The sequence below is a fragment of the Grammomys surdaster genome, unplaced genomic scaffold, assembly GCF_004785775.1.
Source record: "Grammomys surdaster isolate TR1022 unplaced genomic scaffold, NIH_TR_1.0 125603, whole genome shotgun sequence".
Lineage (NCBI taxonomy): Eukaryota > Metazoa > Chordata > Mammalia > Rodentia > Muridae > Grammomys > Grammomys surdaster.
In genome coordinates, this window is record NW_021620446.1 from 273,794 (window position 1) to 292,344 (window position 18,551).

The 18,551-nt window shown below is 45.0% G+C and overlaps 1 pseudogene; it reads right to left on the reverse strand.

The window, feature by feature from the left end:
• Nucleotides 1-9,393: 9,393 nt before the first annotated feature.
• LOC114638504 lies at nucleotides 9,394-9,852 on the reverse strand (annotated as a pseudogene).
• Between the last annotated feature and the right edge of the window lie 8,699 nt (nucleotides 9,853-18,551).

Consider the following 18,551-nt stretch of genomic DNA (forward strand, 5'->3'; position numbering starts at 1 on the left):
TTATATATAATATAATAAGTTATATATATTATATAACTCATATATAATATATATTAACTCATATATATATATATATGAGTTAATCTTCAGTGTCAGCGTGACTGGATTTAGACTTACCCATGCAAACCTGAGCATATCTATGGAGTTTGTAGGACTGACTGGGAAGGGAAGTGTGGGTAACAGCACTTCGTAGGCTGGGCTCATAGACTAAATCAAATGAGGGCACTTGTTGCCACCTGACTGTTAGTTCAATGCCACCAGCTCCCTGTTCCTACCATGCCTTCCCCACCGTGTCTGCATGCACCCTGTGAGCACTCTCAGGTTGTGCTAGATCTCAAGAAATTCCTTTTCTCAAAGTCTGGCACTTAGACAAAAGCCAGCATTTCTTGAGACTTAAGAAGACAATTCCTACTTGCTAAAAGGAGTCTTTCTCCTGATCACTAGATAAGCTATGTTGGCTGTGAAAGGGTATTTTTAAGTTAGATAAATGATATAACAGTAAGCCTCAAGGCTGTCACTAAAGATGCAGGGAAACAAAGGTCCGAAGATCCACCGGCTGTAGAAGATAGGGTAAGTGCCCAAGGGTAAACTCCTTAAGAAAGAGAACATTATTAAAACACCCATCTGTTCCTGTGATGCTTTAAAAACTCCCACCAAGGGCCCAAGGACTTGCTAATTAAATCCTGCCAGGTGGTGAGCTGGCTCAGATAAAATTCACACTGAGTTTCAAGGCCTCAGAAACCAGGGACAGTTCTTGTGAGATCCGTTTACACACATTACAGATGTTTGAAACAGCCAATTGTATACGACTGTGCCACAACCCCTTTCCTCCCCACCCCGCCCCCGACCTTTACCTTTAAATATCCTACACTGTTAGATCTCAGGGCCAAATCCGCTGTCTCCTACGTGAGATAGGTTTCGGACCGAAGCTTCCTTCATTAAACCTCACTCTTGCCGTTGCAGCAAGTGGTCTCTGGAGTTCCTTGAGAGCTCGCGTCGTACCCGAGTCTAATTTTTTAATTCTGGGGAAGTTTTCAGCTGTATACTTTCTTGGTTCTTCTCCTGAACCTGTCTGCATCCATGTGCCCTCTCTCCTCTCCTGGCCCACCCAGTTCAGTCTAGACTCTTCCAGATGACTCTGGCTGTGCTCGCCCTCATACCTACAATAATACCTCTCTTCCGCTATCCCTAGGAGCAGCCATGTCCGTTTCCATCATCTGGTGAGTTAGATGGGAGTCAGAGAAGTGGGGGAAGCGAGGGGAAGCTGGGGTGGGGGCGCTGGAGAGGTTTAGGATAGAGGGCCAGTGAGGATGACCGGCCAAAAGTACTAGTGTGTAGGGACTGAGGGAGCCCATATCCTAATAGGCAGCACAAGCATATGTTAATAGAAGAGTTAAGGTTTTTGTTTTTGCCCAAGTATGGAGTCCTTTTAGCAAGAACTATCTTCTTAAATCCCTGAGGGAATGCTTTCTTGTCTAAATGCCAGACTTTGGGAATTTTTTTAGGACCTAACCCAGTTTTTGTTTTGTTTTGTTTTTTGGGGGGGAGGTTGTTTATCTCTTGTCCTTTTCTCCTTTTTCCTAACTTGTTTTTTTTTTCCTTTCTTTTTTCCCTTTTATCTTGCTTCTTCTTTACTTTCCTCATTTCATTTCACTTAGTATTTTTATTTTTACTGCAATTTTTTTTGTTTTTTGTTTTTTCGAGACAGGGTTTCTCTGTGTAGTCCTGGCTGTCCTGGAACTCACTCTGTAGACCAGGCTGGCCTCGAACTCAGAAATCTACCTGCCTCTGCCTCCCAAGTGCTGGGATTAAAGGCACGCGCCACCACTGCCCGGCTTTTACTGCAATTTTTAACTACTAAGTTTTCAATGATCTTTGGTGGGGAGAGTGGTGGTTTGAACGAGAATGGCCACCATAGGCTCATGTATTTGGAGGCTTGGTTCGTTGAACTGTTTTGGGAAGGATTGGGAGATATGGCCTTGTTGGAAGAAGTGTGTCATTAAGGTGGGTTTTGGGGTTTCAAAAGCCCATGCCAGGCTCAGTCTCAGCACTCTATCTCCAGTTTTGTAGATAAAATGTCAGTGGAGGAAAGGAACATCACCACACTTTCAAGAACTCGGAAACCTGAACAAGACCAAACCCAAGAATCTATAAGGTAGAAGGAATCTTAGAAAATCTACTCAGTGAAATCATAGCAGAAGGTCTCCAAATGCTAGGGAAAGAGACAGACACTCAAACACAAGTGGCATAGCCAGAAAAAGAACCTTTCTGTAACCCATTGTATTTAAAATCTTAAGACTACAGAGAAAAAGAAAAACACTTGAAAAACAATAAAAGCATTAACTTATGAGGGCAAACTCATCAGAATTAACAGGTCTCTCAGGAAAAAAAAAAATGCAGTAAAAAACCAGAAAGAACAGCATCATGTATTTTAAGCCCTGAAAGTAAGTAACTACCTATCAAGTCTACTCTACTGAGCAGTTGACTTTTCAGATCAATAGGGAAGCTGGGTGTGGTTGCTTATATCTGTAATACCAGGACTAGGGAGGCTGAGGTAGTAAGATTTCTGAGATTTGGAGGCCAATTTGAACTATACAGTGAGTTCTAGGTCAGGCTAGGATAAAGAGATCCAGTTTCAAAAAAACCAATACAACAGCAACAATACATGGAGAACAGCTTTTCGAGAGAAGCAGGACTTGAAGTAATCCACCACCACTAAGCTGGTCCACAGCCAATGCTCAGAGTCCAAAACGTAAGAAACAGTCACACATAGGAGAGTACAAGAAAGAATCAATTTCATGAGAGGAATATATGGACAAATGATAACAAAGAAAGGATCACTCACACCCAACTTAGTAAAGCACCAAACTCTTACTAGGAATAAGTAATATTTGAACGAGCCAGGAAAACAACTTACAAGATAATAGGAATCAGCAAATCCTATCAACAATGTCCCTAGAAGTAAACACTCTTAACTTATGGTTAAAACATGCAGACTAGCTGTTTGTATTCAAGATCTATTTGTTGTTTGAAAGAAACACACTTCACTGGCAAAAACAGGGTACTTTAGTGCAGCCCGAAAGTATCATGACTTGTCACAAACATCAGACATTTCATGCAAGTCAAATATACCAGAGTCTATATGACACACACAGGAAACCAACTCCCAGAAAGGAAAGCAGCCATAGGAAGCTTCCAGTAAGCTGGAAAAGGGCTCTGCTCTCTGGAGAAACACACCCACAGAACACAGCTTGTCACAACCCTTGGAGACCTCCTATAGAATATAAACTGGATTTGCATGTGTCGTTCCTTCAGACTGAGGCAGCAAAATATGACCAGGGAGATTAAGGGGACTTGTCAGTGGAAAGAACCTCTGGTCCTGAGCTGGTTTAAACTTCTTGTCAACTGACAGTTCATGATTTCCACACAACCAATGACAAAATGCTGTGAAGATTGCCTACATAGAAACAATACTTTCTTTTCTTTTCTTATCTTTTCCTCTTCTTCTTCTCCTTCTCCTTCTCCTTCTTCTTCTTATTGAGACATTTCAAATAAGGATGCTAAAATAGCAATGAGCAAAACTTAAGGCCAAACCATACATGGGCTTTCATTTTAACCTTACTGTGTCCTTATCAGAAAACCTATGATTTTCTGAGACTCCCACAAACAAGATTTAAAGCACGTGTATAATCACAACATGCACTGACCACTCCATGGCCTGTGTAAATTAAGAACTTTTTGGCAACAAGCATGAAGGCTCACACCCTTGATCCTGGAGGCAGAGGCAGGTAGCTCTCTGTTAGTTAGAGGCCAGCCTGGTCTACATACTGAGTTCTAGGATAGCCAGGGCTTTGTAAATAGACTGTCCCAACAAATCAAACTACCACCACTCCCTGAAAATAATTCCTTTGGCATTTTTTACCTATATGTCTGTCCAAAGATAGTTATAGTTTCCACTGATACACAGTGCACTTCATAAACTACCTTCATTTTTTTGTTGTTGTTTTGTTTTTTCGAGACAGGGTTTCTCTGTGTAGTCCTGGCTGTCCTGGAACTCACTCTGTAGACCAGGCTGGCCTCGAACTCAGAAATCCACCTGCCTCTGCCTCCTGAGTGCTGGGATTAAAGGCATACACCACCACCGCCCAGCCACCTTCATTTTTTAAAATAAACATCTTACTTACAAAAAACTCCTTAGATAAAATAAGTATAAGAAAACATTTTTACTTCATCTTTAAATTCTTTGATTAATGTAACTTTAAAAATCACAAAAATATTGTTTTGGCTTTGGGCTTTTTTTTTCTTGAGAGAAAGAAGATGGAGTTGGATTAGTATGAATGTGGAGGAGAGAATCTCAGGTCTTGAGAGAGGGGAAAATAAGATCAAAATATAGTGTATAAAAATTTCAAAAACAAGTAAGAACTCTTAAAACCCTACAGAAATAGCATAGATAGCATGTACAGCATTGTTACTCCTTTGAGAGGGACAGAACCGACTGAAGTGTGTACACTTATCCTTTCCTTAAGTTTCCCCAACCCTTCTTCTTTTTAAAACTTTTTTCTGCATTTATTGAGTGTTGCAGTGTGTGTGTGTGTGTCTGTGTGTGTCTGTGTGTGTGTGTCTGTGTGTGTGTGTGTGTCTGTGTGTGTGTATTGTGTCTGTGTGTATGCGTGTGTGTGTGTGTGTATGTTTGTGTGTCTGTGTGTGTGTGCACGTAGGTGCACACATACTCACACATGAATATGGAGATCAGAAGACAACTTTCAATAGTTTAGTTCTCTCCTTCCACCATGTGAGATCTGGGATCAAATCTGGGTACTCAGGCTTGGAAATAAACCTCTTTACCTAGAAATGCCGTCTTGCTAGCCCCAACACCCTTCTCCACTAAGCACATGTGAACATCAGACAACTTTCCCAGAGGACTGGAGGCCAGCCTGGCATCCAACCAGTGTCATCAGGCTGGGTAGGTTACAGTGCTCTCTCACCAGGAGCCGGCTCACTGGCTCTTTGACCTGCATTCCATCTCCTTTCTTCTTTTCTTCCCCTCTGCCTTCTTCTTTTGGTTTTATTCTGGGCTGATTTGGAACTCACTGTGTAGCCAAGACTGGCCTCAAACTCACAGTAATCCTCCTGTCTCAGACCCCTGAGTAGTAGAATTACAGACATGAGCTACTACCATGCCCAGTTAAAAGCTCTTCTGTCACCTTAACTACGCTTTATATTCACTCGCTCTGAACTTTTTCTTTTTTCTCTTTCTTTCTTTTCTGACACAGGGTTTCTCTGTTTGTCCCTGGCTGTCCTAGGACTCAATCCATAAACCAGGCTGGCCTTGAACTCAGAAATCTGCCTGCTTCTGCATCCAAGTGCTGGGATTAAAGGAATGTGCCACCATGTGTAGCTCTGAAATTTTTTCCTACAACGGTCTCTAAGTCAACATCTTGTCATGACTTGAGTGAAGGCCTCTGGGAGAACTCCTTGAACTGCTATAACTGACCATATCGACATAAGTATGCCGTTTCTACTGATAATGCAATTGGGAAATACATCAGTGTCCCACAGTTCTTGTGTAGTTACAACAGGTCACTCTACAGATATCTGAAAGCCACTTCTGCTAACAACACTGGTTCACCCCAAGGTCTGTAAATGTCATGGGACGAGAAGCCACAGTCTCTATCTTCAGATTCTGCCCATTCCTTAAAGTTTTTATCAGCTCACTTCTTCACATAGACATGCTGATCATCAAGAAACATTGTACTGCAGCCCGGAGAGTAGGCAACAGGCCTTTAATCTCAGCACTCAGAGACAAAGGTGGATAGATCTCTGTGAGCTCCAGGACAGCCAAGGCTATGTCAAAAAATCCTGGGTTTTTTTTTTTTTTTTTTTTTTTTTTTTGGTTTTTTCGAGACAGGGTTTCTCTGTGTAGCCCTGGTAGCCCTGGCTGTCCTGGAACTCATTCTGTAGACCAGGCTAGCCTCGAACTCTCGAACTCAGAGATCCACCTGCCTCTGCCTCCCAAGTGCTGGGATTAAAGACGTGTGCCACCACTGCCCGGCCAGAAAATCTTGTTTTTAAGAAAAGAAAGAAAGAAAGACAGAAGGAAGGAAGGGAGGGAGGAAAGGAAGAAAGGAAAGAGGGAAGAAGGGAAGGGAGAGAGAGAGAGAGAGATAGAGAGAGAGAGAGGATTATAATGTTGTAATTTGGGTTGGTGTAGCCTAAACTTGCATAGTTACTCACACCACCCTTTACGTTAAAGATGCCCACAAGCTAGCATGACCACAAACACCCAGACCATAAACGGAAAGAGAAGAGGGCCTCTAGCGTCTGGGAAGATCTTTGTCTCTGACCAGAGATGACTGCATATTTGCCCCCGTTAGCCCACCTCACGCTATTTCTTTCCTTCCCTATATTTATAACTTGAGGTCCCAGACTCAAGAGGTTAATTTTCCAGGAAAGGTTCACTTTTGGGTTCTTGGCCAAAACAAAAGGCTTCTTCCTTACCCATTACTCTCTTGAGCCATGAGTCTCATCAAGTGACAGCAGCAGTCATTGGAACTGCTTTGACGCCATCACTCCAGAGAAGTTTGCCAGAATCCCCATCCCCGGCTCTAGAAGCCCTGTACAGACTTCCCTAAAGAGAGAGAAGCATCTAGAAAGCAAAACTTGTCTTCTTCCAGGACACTGGTACCGTGTGCAGTAGAACAGAGAAAACCATGTCTGGAAACACTCTCAAATACAGTGGAGGTCATGGCAAAGGCATCTGGATAGGGTGCATGGGTTAATGGAGACAGGCTGTCATCAGTCAGGTGGCAGGAGTGAGTTACAAACCAGGATAGCTGGGAGAAGCCATGCGGGGTGCCGAGAGGACAGTCAACACTGAACTTGAAGCTTCTTACAAAAGAGCCGCAGTTTTATTCATCATGTACAGACCAATCAGTGGGCTAACTGGTGCAAGCAGCGATCATTAAGCCTAGCTCCATGGTTGGCTCTGGATAGGGCTTTATCACCAACACCAGACTGTCCTGGTCCACAGATATGTGCCTCTTTGAGCCCATGAGTGTGTGTGAAGGTGAGTGAATTGAGCCAGCCTGTAACAAGCAACAATACCAGCAGAATGAGATGCTCAGTGCTAGCCAGAGTTGCTAGAATGGACATGGAATACCTAGGGGCAACTGGGGAAGCTATAGGAACCGTGGTGCTCCGCTGACTTCTATCAGGGAGTTAGAAGTCAGACACTAGGGCGTTTGCTCCCCTTAGCTTTGCCACAGACAACACCTCTGGCTTGGTTACTGTGGTAACTGGTGAGGTAGCACAGGCTACCTGAGTTGTTTTTCAGAAAGCTAGAAACCACTTTCCTTTATCTCAAACCAGATGAAACCACTCATCCTTCATGTGGACCTTGGTGACCTTTGGATATCAGAGAGTACAGTAGCCAGCAACTCCTGAACATGCTCCTCTCAGGAGCCATGATGCTCACAGTCTTCACAGCCCTTCGTCTCACACCGCTAGACTTCTTTAGCCCATTACAGAAAACTTCATGCCTGCTTCCCTGTGTGCCTAGTGAATAACCATTTTCTTTTCAACAAACCTTGTCCTTTTCATGATTAGCACCAAGTGACAAACAGTCACCACCAAGTTCTGTGATACATCTTCTGGGAAAATTCACCCAGTTGTGTTTCTCTCTGGGAAACCACGAAGCCCAGAAATTCTCTGCAGGAGACCTGAATGTTGGTGTCAGCAGGAAAAGTTTTCAAAAATAGGTGTTATAAGCATGTCCCCAGACTGAAGCCTGATTTGAGGGGAGGGGAGGCACCATGGTCGTCTGAACAACAGAGTATCAGTGAGCGTGTGGAAACTGAAGCACAGAAACAAATGAACATTCTGTGAGGAAAACACAGCAGCTGGACTATCACACTGCGTGTGGTGTTCTGGCTTTCCACAGAACACATCACGGCTGCCAGACCCTCACTTCCAACCACAGCAAGAATAAGGTGAAGGAAACAGAACTCGGCCATACTTTACACAATGCCACCATAAAAACTGGAAACAGAGAATCTGCGTATGTACAGAACCCAGGAGGCAAGGTACTGAGTCCAGGGCCTTCCACACTGCCACGTGCTCTGTCACTTAATAACACATGCTCAGTTTTTTATGTTCTTAGTTAACCTAACAGTTAAGGATGTGTTGAAAATAATAATATAGTTAGGTATATTAACACACATCTGTAATTCCAGCACTTGGAGCATTGAGGCAGGAAGAAGTAGAAAGAACCTGTGCTGCATAGTGAGTTTGTGCTGGCTAGTTTTAGGCCAACTTGACACAAGTTAGAGTCATTTGGGAAGAGGGAACCTCAGTTGAAAAAAATGCCTTCATTAGCCAGGCGGTGATGGCTCATCTCATTAATCCCAAAACTTGAGAGACCGAGGCAGGAAGATCTCTAAGAGTCAAGGCCAGCCTGGCCGACAGATCTAGTTCCAGACAAGCCAGTGCTAAAAAATAAAAATAACATTAATTAATTATTAAAAGAAAAGCTTCCACTAGATTGGCAGTGGGCAAGCCTGTGAAGCATCTTCCTGATTAATGTGTGAGAATCCAGTCAATGTGGGTGGTGCCAACCCTAGACTGGTGGTCTTAGGTGATGTCAAAGAAAAGGCTGAGCAAGCCGTGAGGAACAAGCCAGTGAGCAGCACCTTTCCCCCATGGCCTCTGCTTCAGTTCCTGCCTTCAGTTCATGCCCTGACTTTCCTCAGTGAGAAAGTGTGGCCTGAGAGCTATAAACCAAAATAAACCCTTTACTTGCCAAGTTGCTTTTGGTCTTAGCGATTTATCACAGCAACCGTGTTGGAATTAAACACATGAGCCCTACCTGAGGACTGCTATTGTGTTCTCAGGCTCCATTTTGATCATAAGGTGAAATGAAGTTCAAGTTCCCAGGCTCTAAGGAGCTGGGGACTTTCCAGGTAGCTTGCCAACTTCCCATCCTTCTTGTGTCCCCCAAAATATAATGATTGTTCTCAATCAGGATGAGAACAAATGATCCTGTCAGATGAAGCATTGTAACAGTATCTTGCACGTGCTTGTGGGCTAACTGTATCTTGCATACAGTTGCATACAGTGGGGTTTGTGATTTTTTTCAGGTGATTCTGATTGATGAAACATTGTGACAGTATCGTAGCACAGATGCTTATGGACTTTATGATCTTTCTGCTTAAATAGTTACTAAGGACTGGTGAGATGGCTCAGTGGTTAAGAGCACTTCCAGAGGTCATGAGTTCAAATCCCAGCAACCACATGGTGGCTCACAACCATCTGTAATAAGATCTGATGCCCTCTTCTGGTGTGTCTGAAGACAGCTACAGTGTATTCGTATATAATAAATAAATAAATCTTTTTTTTTGATTAATTAACAGGAGATTTATTCATGCAAGAATAGAGTCATCCTTGCCAAACTTAGTAGGAGATGTTAAATTTTCTGTCCAATTTTCCTTCCTGGATAAGTCTTTCCTTTCTGTCCCTGTCCGTTTTGAAAACATAATACCAGAAGATGAGGGGTCCAAACGCTGCCAGGGCTCCTAAAAGTGAGTTCTTGGGAGTGGGTCTGAAATTAGGATATATATTTGCTGATCTTGCATAGGTCCAACGAATCAAGGCAGGATCCTCGATGTGCGATTGGCGTTTGGGGTCGTTGTACTGAAGCAGATACTCCCGTTTAAGCCGGGCCCTTATGCTCAAGCGCTCGACCTGTGCCTTTCAGGTCTCCGGAGACACGTCATACTCAGCAGGGTCGAGGGTACTGGGGAGAGTGGCCAAGGGAGCAGGTTTATACTTGGACCCCAACATCTTGGTTCCTAAATAAATCTTTTAAAAAAAAAAAAAAAGAAGAAGAAGTTCAGGACCCAGTCAGCTCCCACGTCTGTGCTGTTGTCCCTGACCAGGCAGTTTTTGCTGTCTAATTCAATAAAGATCTTGCTTTGCATGGACTCCCGTGCCTGCTTGGATTGTTTTGGGTTTTTGGACCCCAACAATAGAAAACCTAAGACAGAAGTCAAGGTCAGCCTGGGCTTCCTAGTGAGACTTTATTAATACACACGGATACAAGTATATGTTTGATGCTACAGCTGAGGGACAGTGGGACTAAAGGCAAAAGCATGAGGCGGGGTGGGACAACTGGGGACACAGTGGAAGGCCTGCAGTGCCAGGAGATACGTAGGCTCGGGTGAGTATAGAGATATACTCACCTGAGAATATAGAAATCTGTTTGGAATTCTAGAGAACAGAAAAAGCAAGAACTGGTTCTTAAAAGACTATGGACACTGGCAAACACAGGGAAAACAGAGGAGATGAAGTTATGGAGCCAGAATCAAAGCAGGATGTCACTACCGGCCATGATCATAACGATCATAAAATCTTTAAGTAAACAAGCAAATAAGTAATAAATGGAAAGGAGCTGGAGATTGCTCAGTGGTTAGAGCACTGGCTGCTCTTCCAGAGGACCCAGGTTCAATCCCCAGCACACACACACACACACACACACACACACACACGGCAGCTCGCAATTGTCTGTAAAACTCCAGGAGACCCAAGGCACTCACACAGAAATGCATGCAAGTGAAACACCAATACACATAAGATAAAAATAAATAAATCATTAAGTGTAAATAAAGAAAAGGGCCGGTTAGATGGCTCTGAGACTGATGATCTCAGTTCAGGCTCTGGGATCCACTTGGTCAAAGGAGAGAACTTCCCAAAAGTTGTCCTCTGTCCTCCCCATTCATGCTCTGGTACCAGCATTCACCCATATGCACACACATCTAAACACACAATAAACAGATAAACTAAAGAGAGAGCAGTGATCATGAGGATACGTTCTGATTTGCTCACAAGCAAGTCAATGACATAGATGACATGGACAAATCACAAGACAGGCTCAATCACTCATGCTGATTCAGAAAGAACAGACAAGCTGGCAAGTCCAAGAATAGGAGCACAGGGCAGCCTGTAACCTACCCACAGATGCAGGCCAAAGTGGCCTCTTCACTAAACACCATCAAGTATTTTCTCAAAGAAGCAATGTCAAGTCTGCACAAGCTCTGTTTAAAGGAAACAAACAAATGGGCTAACAGAAAGTGCGTGGGGATTTCCCAACACATCTTCCTGGGCCAGGATTACCTCATCCTGACAAGAAAGAAGGAAAAAAATGCATCTCGTGAAAAGAAACCCACAGAAAGTATCACATGAATTTTACGGCAGAAATCCTACCAAATTGAATCCAGTAACATACTTGAACAATGGCACCCCATGACCCTGGGTTTCTCCCAGATGCACATTTGCTTGGAGCCAGAACTGAACTCTCTGTTACCCTAGAGTTTTTCTCTCAAAACTACAGTTATTGCCTGCCCCTTTAGAAGAGTAGCAAGTGATTTTCTTAAAAACTATTTCTTTTTCTAGAAGAAAATGCAAATTAGCTCTGTTGGCAACTCTTCTAGGCTCCACCCAACAGCTACCTGGAACAGCTTACATCTCCACCTTCAAGGGGTGAGCCAACTCGGCTGATAAGAAGGATTGCAGGACTACTCAGCTAGCCCAGCTCACTCTCGGCCTCTCCCACCCCCACCCCACCCTGTCCCATCTTTACTCTCTTCCTCAGTGTTCTCATCTGGCCTCTTCTTCTCTTCTTTCCTCTCTCTTCTCCTTCTGTCCTTCTCTGTCCTCCTCTCTCTGCTTCTAACCCTCTTCCAAGTCCCCTTCCCTTCCCCCAGTAAACTCCCTTTTGTACTAGGCCCGTCTCATGGTGGTGATTCCTCAGGGTAACACCTTGGCCAGCCCGCTGATTTGCTCTCTCCCTCCGCATTATACTTAGATTTATAAAACACAACAAGTTGAGTTCTCAGATCACAGTCATTGCTGTGTTGTCTCAGGGTCTGATATAAATCACTGAAATCAAGGGTGCTCACAGAGGAACAGGAGGCCACTGTGCAGCTCTTTGAGGTGCTTTCCCTCTGTTGGAGACTGTAAGCACCTCGTGGCCCTGATAGGACTATCCTTTGAGAGAGTGTCAATGTGTATATCACCAAGGTGCATCGAGGACACTGTGGGCATTTTTGTAAGACCATATTGAATGCATCACACTTGGTTAAGATCTTGGAGGCTGGGTGGGTGGTGGTGGCACAAGCCTTTAATCCCAGCACCTGGGAGGCAGAGGTGGAGAATCTCTGAGCTCCAGGCCAGCCTGGTCTATCGAGTTTCAAGACAGCCAGAGCTACACAGAGAAACTTGTTAGCATTCTGTCTAAGCTCCACTTCCAGTTACCTGGCAACAGCTGGGTATGTTCCTCCCCACAGTTACCTGGCATCACCCAGGTAGGCCTAACCCACTATAAAAGGGGCTGCTTGCCCCGCCCTCCTCACTCTCTTGTTCTCTTGTTCTCTTGCCTCCATGCTCCCACTCTGTCCCCTCGCCCCTTCCCCCCTCTCTCCACATGCTCATGGTCAGCCTCTACTCTCTCTGCCTTTCTCTGCCTATACTTGACTCCCTTCTTCATGCCCTGAATAAACTCTATTCTACACTATAACATCCTGTGGCTGGTCCCTCAGGGGGAAGGGAGGCCTCAGCATGGGCAGGCTGAGACATCCCCTTCCCCCATACCTCACCACACCTCCATAGAACATATTCCTCCCTCTCTTTATCTTTTTATAAACACATCAAAACCTTGTCTTGAAAAACAAAAATATTTCGGAGGCTGATAAGTTATTTTTTCCGCCAGCACAATGAGGCAGTTCAAACCAGATTAAAATATACATATGAAGCAGATTTACTGGGAAGCTGCTCTCCAGCAGGCAAGTTCACTGGCCCCAAGGAAGGAGGTCAGGGAGATCACCATGGGGAAGGAAAGAGGGGGAGGAGAAGAGAAAGAGAAAGCAACCAAAGAGACAGAAGAGACAGAGGAGAGAGAGAAGGTAGAAGCAGGCGTTGGGGGAGACCAAAATGGGCTGGAAAGCTCTGGGTTGGGGTCAGGGAATGCCAGGTAGGGACTGAGGGATGCTGTGAGAACCTGGAGGCCAGGTCTGCTTTGGTATGTAAAATATGAATCTCAGCCCCCTGTCCTAGGGTCTGAAACAAAGCAGAGGCTACTAGAGTGTTCTGACTCCAGAATAAATTCTGCCTGAGGTTTGCCTTCCTGTGTGACTCTCCCTCCCCCTGGCCTGAGGAGTCTGTTCCCTGAAACACCATGTTTCACTCATCTGCAAGACAGGAGCCGCATCTTCTCTTGTGCCTCTGGGGAATCGTTTCATTGTTGATGTTGAACACTCTCTAGCTGTGGTCCAGACCTGAATTGTTTGCTATAGTTAAGCTCCAGCAACCATGAATCCAACAAAGCACAGTAAGACAAAGCTCATCATGGCTGTGTTCTAGGGCTCAAGAGACATACAGAGCCAGACCATCTCTCTTAGGCAGAAAGATCTCTAATGACAGCACCATACAGAGGTTGTATAAGGACCCCCAGGCCTGTGGTGGGGGAAACAAAGGTGTACTCTTAAGGTTTCTTGGGTGAACAGGTCTTGCACCAGGAGGAAACTCTATTAATTTGTGACCTACATGATGTGTTTTATAAAAAGGACAAGGATATGTTTTATAGGGCGCAGTATGGTGACGAGGGAGGGGTCCCTCGGCGGGCACATGCTGAGACATCCCTTCCCCCTGAGGTGCCAACCATATGATAATATAGTATGGGATAGAGTTTATTTGGGGGCATGGGAAGAGGCATTGAGAGGGGAGTAGAGGCAGAGAAAGAGAGGGGATGGAGGACAAAGAGAAAGAAAGAGAAAAGAAGAGGCTGGCCAAGAACAGTAGAGAAAGAGGAGGGAAAGGGGTGAGAGAGAGTGAAGGGGGTCAGAGAGAGAAAAGGGGCAAAGAGAGCGAGGAGGGGCCAAACAGTCCCTTTCACAGCAAGCCAGGCCTACCTGGCAATAGCCAGGTAACTGTTGGGCAGAGCCTAGAAGGAATGCAACCCTATGTAACAGGAAGGAGTGTGGGACTTAGAATCCGTAACAGAGATCACTCTTTGAGGATAAGCCAGTAAGGCTTGGTTAGTATATCACCTGTAATACCTAAGTCTGGTCAGACAGCCTTGAACCCTGGGAGGTGTTCCTGGTCTGCTCTCAACAGCCCTTTCCTGGGTATGGTAATGACGTCACTTGCTGTAACTTACACTTAGGGTTATTCATAAACTTAAATCCTGAGCACGCCAAAAGCTAGCTGTAGTAATGCCTGCTGCTGCCCATCTCCTCAGCCTCCTATCTCAGGGCTATGGGAGGCAGGCTGAAAAGAGCCTTCGTGGGAGTGGCCTTCCCCAGTACACACCCAGAGCTGAAAAGTAAAACTCTGTAATTTGTCCTCTTCTCGGTCTCTAGGAAGTACACTAACTTACAACGTGTCTTCTGAGAAATGGAAAACACGGCAGAAGCCGCGCTGGCCTCCAGACCCTCTCCAGCACTCACTTCCCACCATGTCCTCCTGACTCACAACACTTGTGTCCCCCCAAACAAGGACATGCATAGCAGCATCGTGAAGTGGCCATGCTCAGGGGACCACACTGGCTCTACTGCCATGATAGTCACCACCATCAACATGCCCAGTGAGGTCTCAGTGCCCGGCTATCGTCTGGTCCCTGTTTAGTATACTCTTCGTGAACCTCTGCTGTCCAGATTCTGTTGCCTATGTCCGAAGGTGAATGTGGGAGAGGAGAAGAGCAGGAGTCTTAGAAACCGTGTTTGAGCCTGAGGATCTCGACTCAAACAGCACCTGGTGTGTGTTGGAAGGGAGGGGCTGGCGCTAGTGTTTATGGCTGAACGACAGTCTGTTTGCCTGGTCTACTGTGTGTGTCAGGGAGTTGGATAATGATATCTTGGACACTCTCCTGGGCAGACACACAGCGATGCTGCCTGGATATCCTTGGGGTCAGATTGTCCCCCCAATCCCACAGTCTAGAGGAATTCCTACTGTCCAGTTCATGAAAAGCCTTTTCACCCTGCAGACTGGGCACAGGCAGTCTGAAAAGTGCCCAAGGGACTCACAGGAAACAGAAACCCAACTGTAGAACACCAGGATGCCTGTACCAGGAACTCCTGCACAGTCTTAGTGTGTGAAAGGGAAACACGGTCCCTGGCCTAGCAGAGGTAGCAGTGGGCAGTGGACAGTAGGGAACTGAGTTGGAACACTCTCAGCTCACTGGCTCACCATCTGTTTTCCTCCAGTCCAGGGACAGGAAATGACTAGGATTAAGTAGAAGGGTTTTGGCTCCCTGCTGTGGTCTGTGGTTAACAGCATGCTGAGTGGGGGCCTCTTTTCAAATAATTGGCCTTTCCAGGAAAGGTAGGGCTGAGAGAACTATCAATCCCGACTCCCATTCTCCCACAGTGCCCAAGAAAAGTGCAGATCTTGATGCAGACCGTCCTCAGAACTTGGGTGGATGACCGACCACTGCTTGAGCTCGGAGAGAAAGAAATCTGCTATACTGACAATTTTGTCTGGAATTCTGTGGTGGCCCTGGATGAGGATCGAGGTTCCCTGAACTCAATGGATGATGAGGTGGGCGTTGGACATCTTCCCCCTTTCCTCTGCCCGCCCACCTCCTGAAGCTTTGCTCGGGTTTATTCCTGGTTCTGTGGGTCGGTTCCTGGGCCTAGGGGCAGCTGTATGTGAAGGCAGATATTCAGTCAACAGGGGGGAGACTCCTCGGTGCTAGGGAGTCCCCTGACAGTGGTTGGCAACACTGGGACAGGTTCTTTTCTAGATCCCTCACTGAACAGTGTTTGGCGTCGTCCCCACTTTCCCTCCAAGTTTCCTGAAGTCTTCTGTAGGCCCCAGTGTTGGTGCAAGGATTCCAGTCCCGTGCTCTAAGGATAAAATGTGAATCTTGGAAGTCTATTCTAGTGCACTGAGTAGGGCCACACTCCAACAATTCAGGACATGGGCGTGTCTTAGAGAGACTGAGGCACTAAAGGCAGTGAAGACAGGATCCCAGTGGGAAAGCTGTTGTCTTAGAGTAAGTGAGTGGCTCAGCCAGAATGAGTCCTAGGGAGAAATAAGGCCTGCTCATTTGCACCAGTCAGGGAGCAAGGGTTTTTTAAAAAAACAGCTATAGTTGACATTAAATTTTGCTAGCTATTTAAAAAAATTATACAGAACAAAAGTAATTGGTTTCCAACATTATATAATCACATTGCTGGACAAACTAATTTATAATCTTGGAATTTCCCATTTATTTCCCAAATGGCTAAAAGGCAATTGGAGAGTGAGCCATCAATTAAAACTCCTCCCTCAGGGTTGTGCTGGAGACAGTTTGAAACTGGTAACTGTAGGACAGTACACATAACGCCATTCCAGGATCCAATGGAAACCAGCACACACAGGCTTCAGATGGGGTCCTTGACACAAGACCAAAAGTCCTCCTGTGTTCTGCTATGATTATAGCAAGCAGCAGCTGACATCCCAAAGTCATCATTAGTTGAACTTTTAGGGCCTAGAGTCCAAACATGTCAATCATAGCAGGAGGTTAAGTGAGCCAGGGCCAAAAACACAAATAAAAATTAAAACAGTAGCAAAGGCTATGGAAGTCCAGATCACACGACCATTGACTGGATGATCCCAGGGTTTTAAAGTCTTTTTTTTTTTTTGGTTTGGTTTTTCGAGACAGGGGTTTCTCTGTGTAACCCTTAAAGTCTTATTCAATACTGCAGAGTGTATAATGTCTCCGGATTCAGTCTCAGAGAGGAAGACCAGGATTTTTATTTTAATCTCTGAGATTTAGATACTTTACTCTTTTATATGCAGAACATAAATGAAACTTATATAACCGGTAAGAGAATTTTTGTTGCCTAACCGTTGGAATTTGTCGGATTCTGAGAGAAACATAGTGAGTAGGCCTTCCAGGAAATAGGGGTGAAAAACACAGTGACTTATCTATTGGTGATAAGGGTGCTTAGGATGGCCGTATCCCTCAATAACTAAGAAAACCGGCAGCAAGAGGACCAAGCAACAGGCCTGGCATGACGGAAGACAGGGGAGGGGGGGGCCCTTGGTCAGGTGACACTGAAAGACTTGTGACACCTGTTTCCCGCCCCCTCGTCCACTGCAATCTACCTCAAATCTGTGCACTCTTGAGTAGGGGCATTTCTTTAGCTTCTAAGTCAGGTGAGTTTCTGCCAGTTCCAACCTTATTCCACTCCAGGGGCATCTGGGTTGGAAGGGGTTAACTAGGAAGAAACAACATTTTAACAGTGTGTAGACGCTAAGCTAATAACAACACTGTACATGCAGATTCCTTTTCACAACATGGATACGCAAGATGGCTCAGGGGGTAAAAAGTATTTGCCACCAAACTTAGACTTGAGTTCAATCCCTGGGACCCATATAGTAGGAGAGAATTGATCAACTCCCACAAGTTGTCCTCTGAGCTCCACATATGTGTGCAAACGTATACCCTAAATTCTTTTTTCTTTTTTTGCCGGGCGGTGGTGGTGCATGCCTTTAATCCCAGCACTTGGGAGGCAGAGGCAGGCAGATTTCTGAGTTCGAGGCTAGCCTGGTCTACAGAGTGAGTTCCAGGACAGCTAAGGCTACACAGAGAAACCCTGTCTCAAAAAAAAAAAAAAAATTGTTTGGAGGAGAGGCTTCGAGACAGGGTTTTTCTGAGTGGCCCTGGTTGTCCTGGAACTCATTCTGTAGACCAGGCTAGCCTTGAACTCAAAGAGCCTCTGCCTTTCCCTCCTGAGTGCTAGGATTAAAGGTATGGGCTGCTACTACCGAGCAACTTCCAGCCAGTTCTTATAAATGCTACATAGAACTCACCACTATTTTAAAAGCTCACTAAATTAAATAGAGGACTCCTCTCGAGTCTTCTGCCAGCATTCTCAATTTGACCTTGAGATTTTAACCAAACTTCAGTTATCAGCGATCTTTAAGTTCTCCACATATTCCACAAACGATTCCCTCAGATCTGTGGGCTCAAGCCTCCTGATTTTGCCTCTCTTCCTTCTTTCCCATTTTGACCAGTCACTTTATCTTAGGAGGAAGAAAATCTTGTTAAAAAAAATTCTTGTAAAAAAAATACTGTTTTCTTTTCATCTTTCTCAGTAAAAAATACAGCCTCACGCTCTCTGCCTTCCTCATGTTTCTCTCTCCTCCTTGCTGACGCCTTCCTGTTTCATTTCCTTCCTTAATATTGTGAAACAGCAACATAAGCAAATTTATCAACTTATGAAGAGAGACGCTAACTGGAATTGTATTTATAACATGCAATAATTAGTTAAGATTACCTGTTCACACATTGTCAAACTATAAAGTTCTTGTTTGTTTTGCTTGTTACAGATCTTAGAAAGACATAGTTACTACTTGGACCTGGAAAAAACTACTTTGAAGATCAGTGGTTAAGGGTTCTGACTGTTCTGAAGAACCTGGGTTGGATTCTCAGCACCCACATAGTATCCGATAAACATATGTAACTCCCCAGTTCAAGAGGATCTGACACCCTCTTCCTCTTCCTCTTCCTCTTC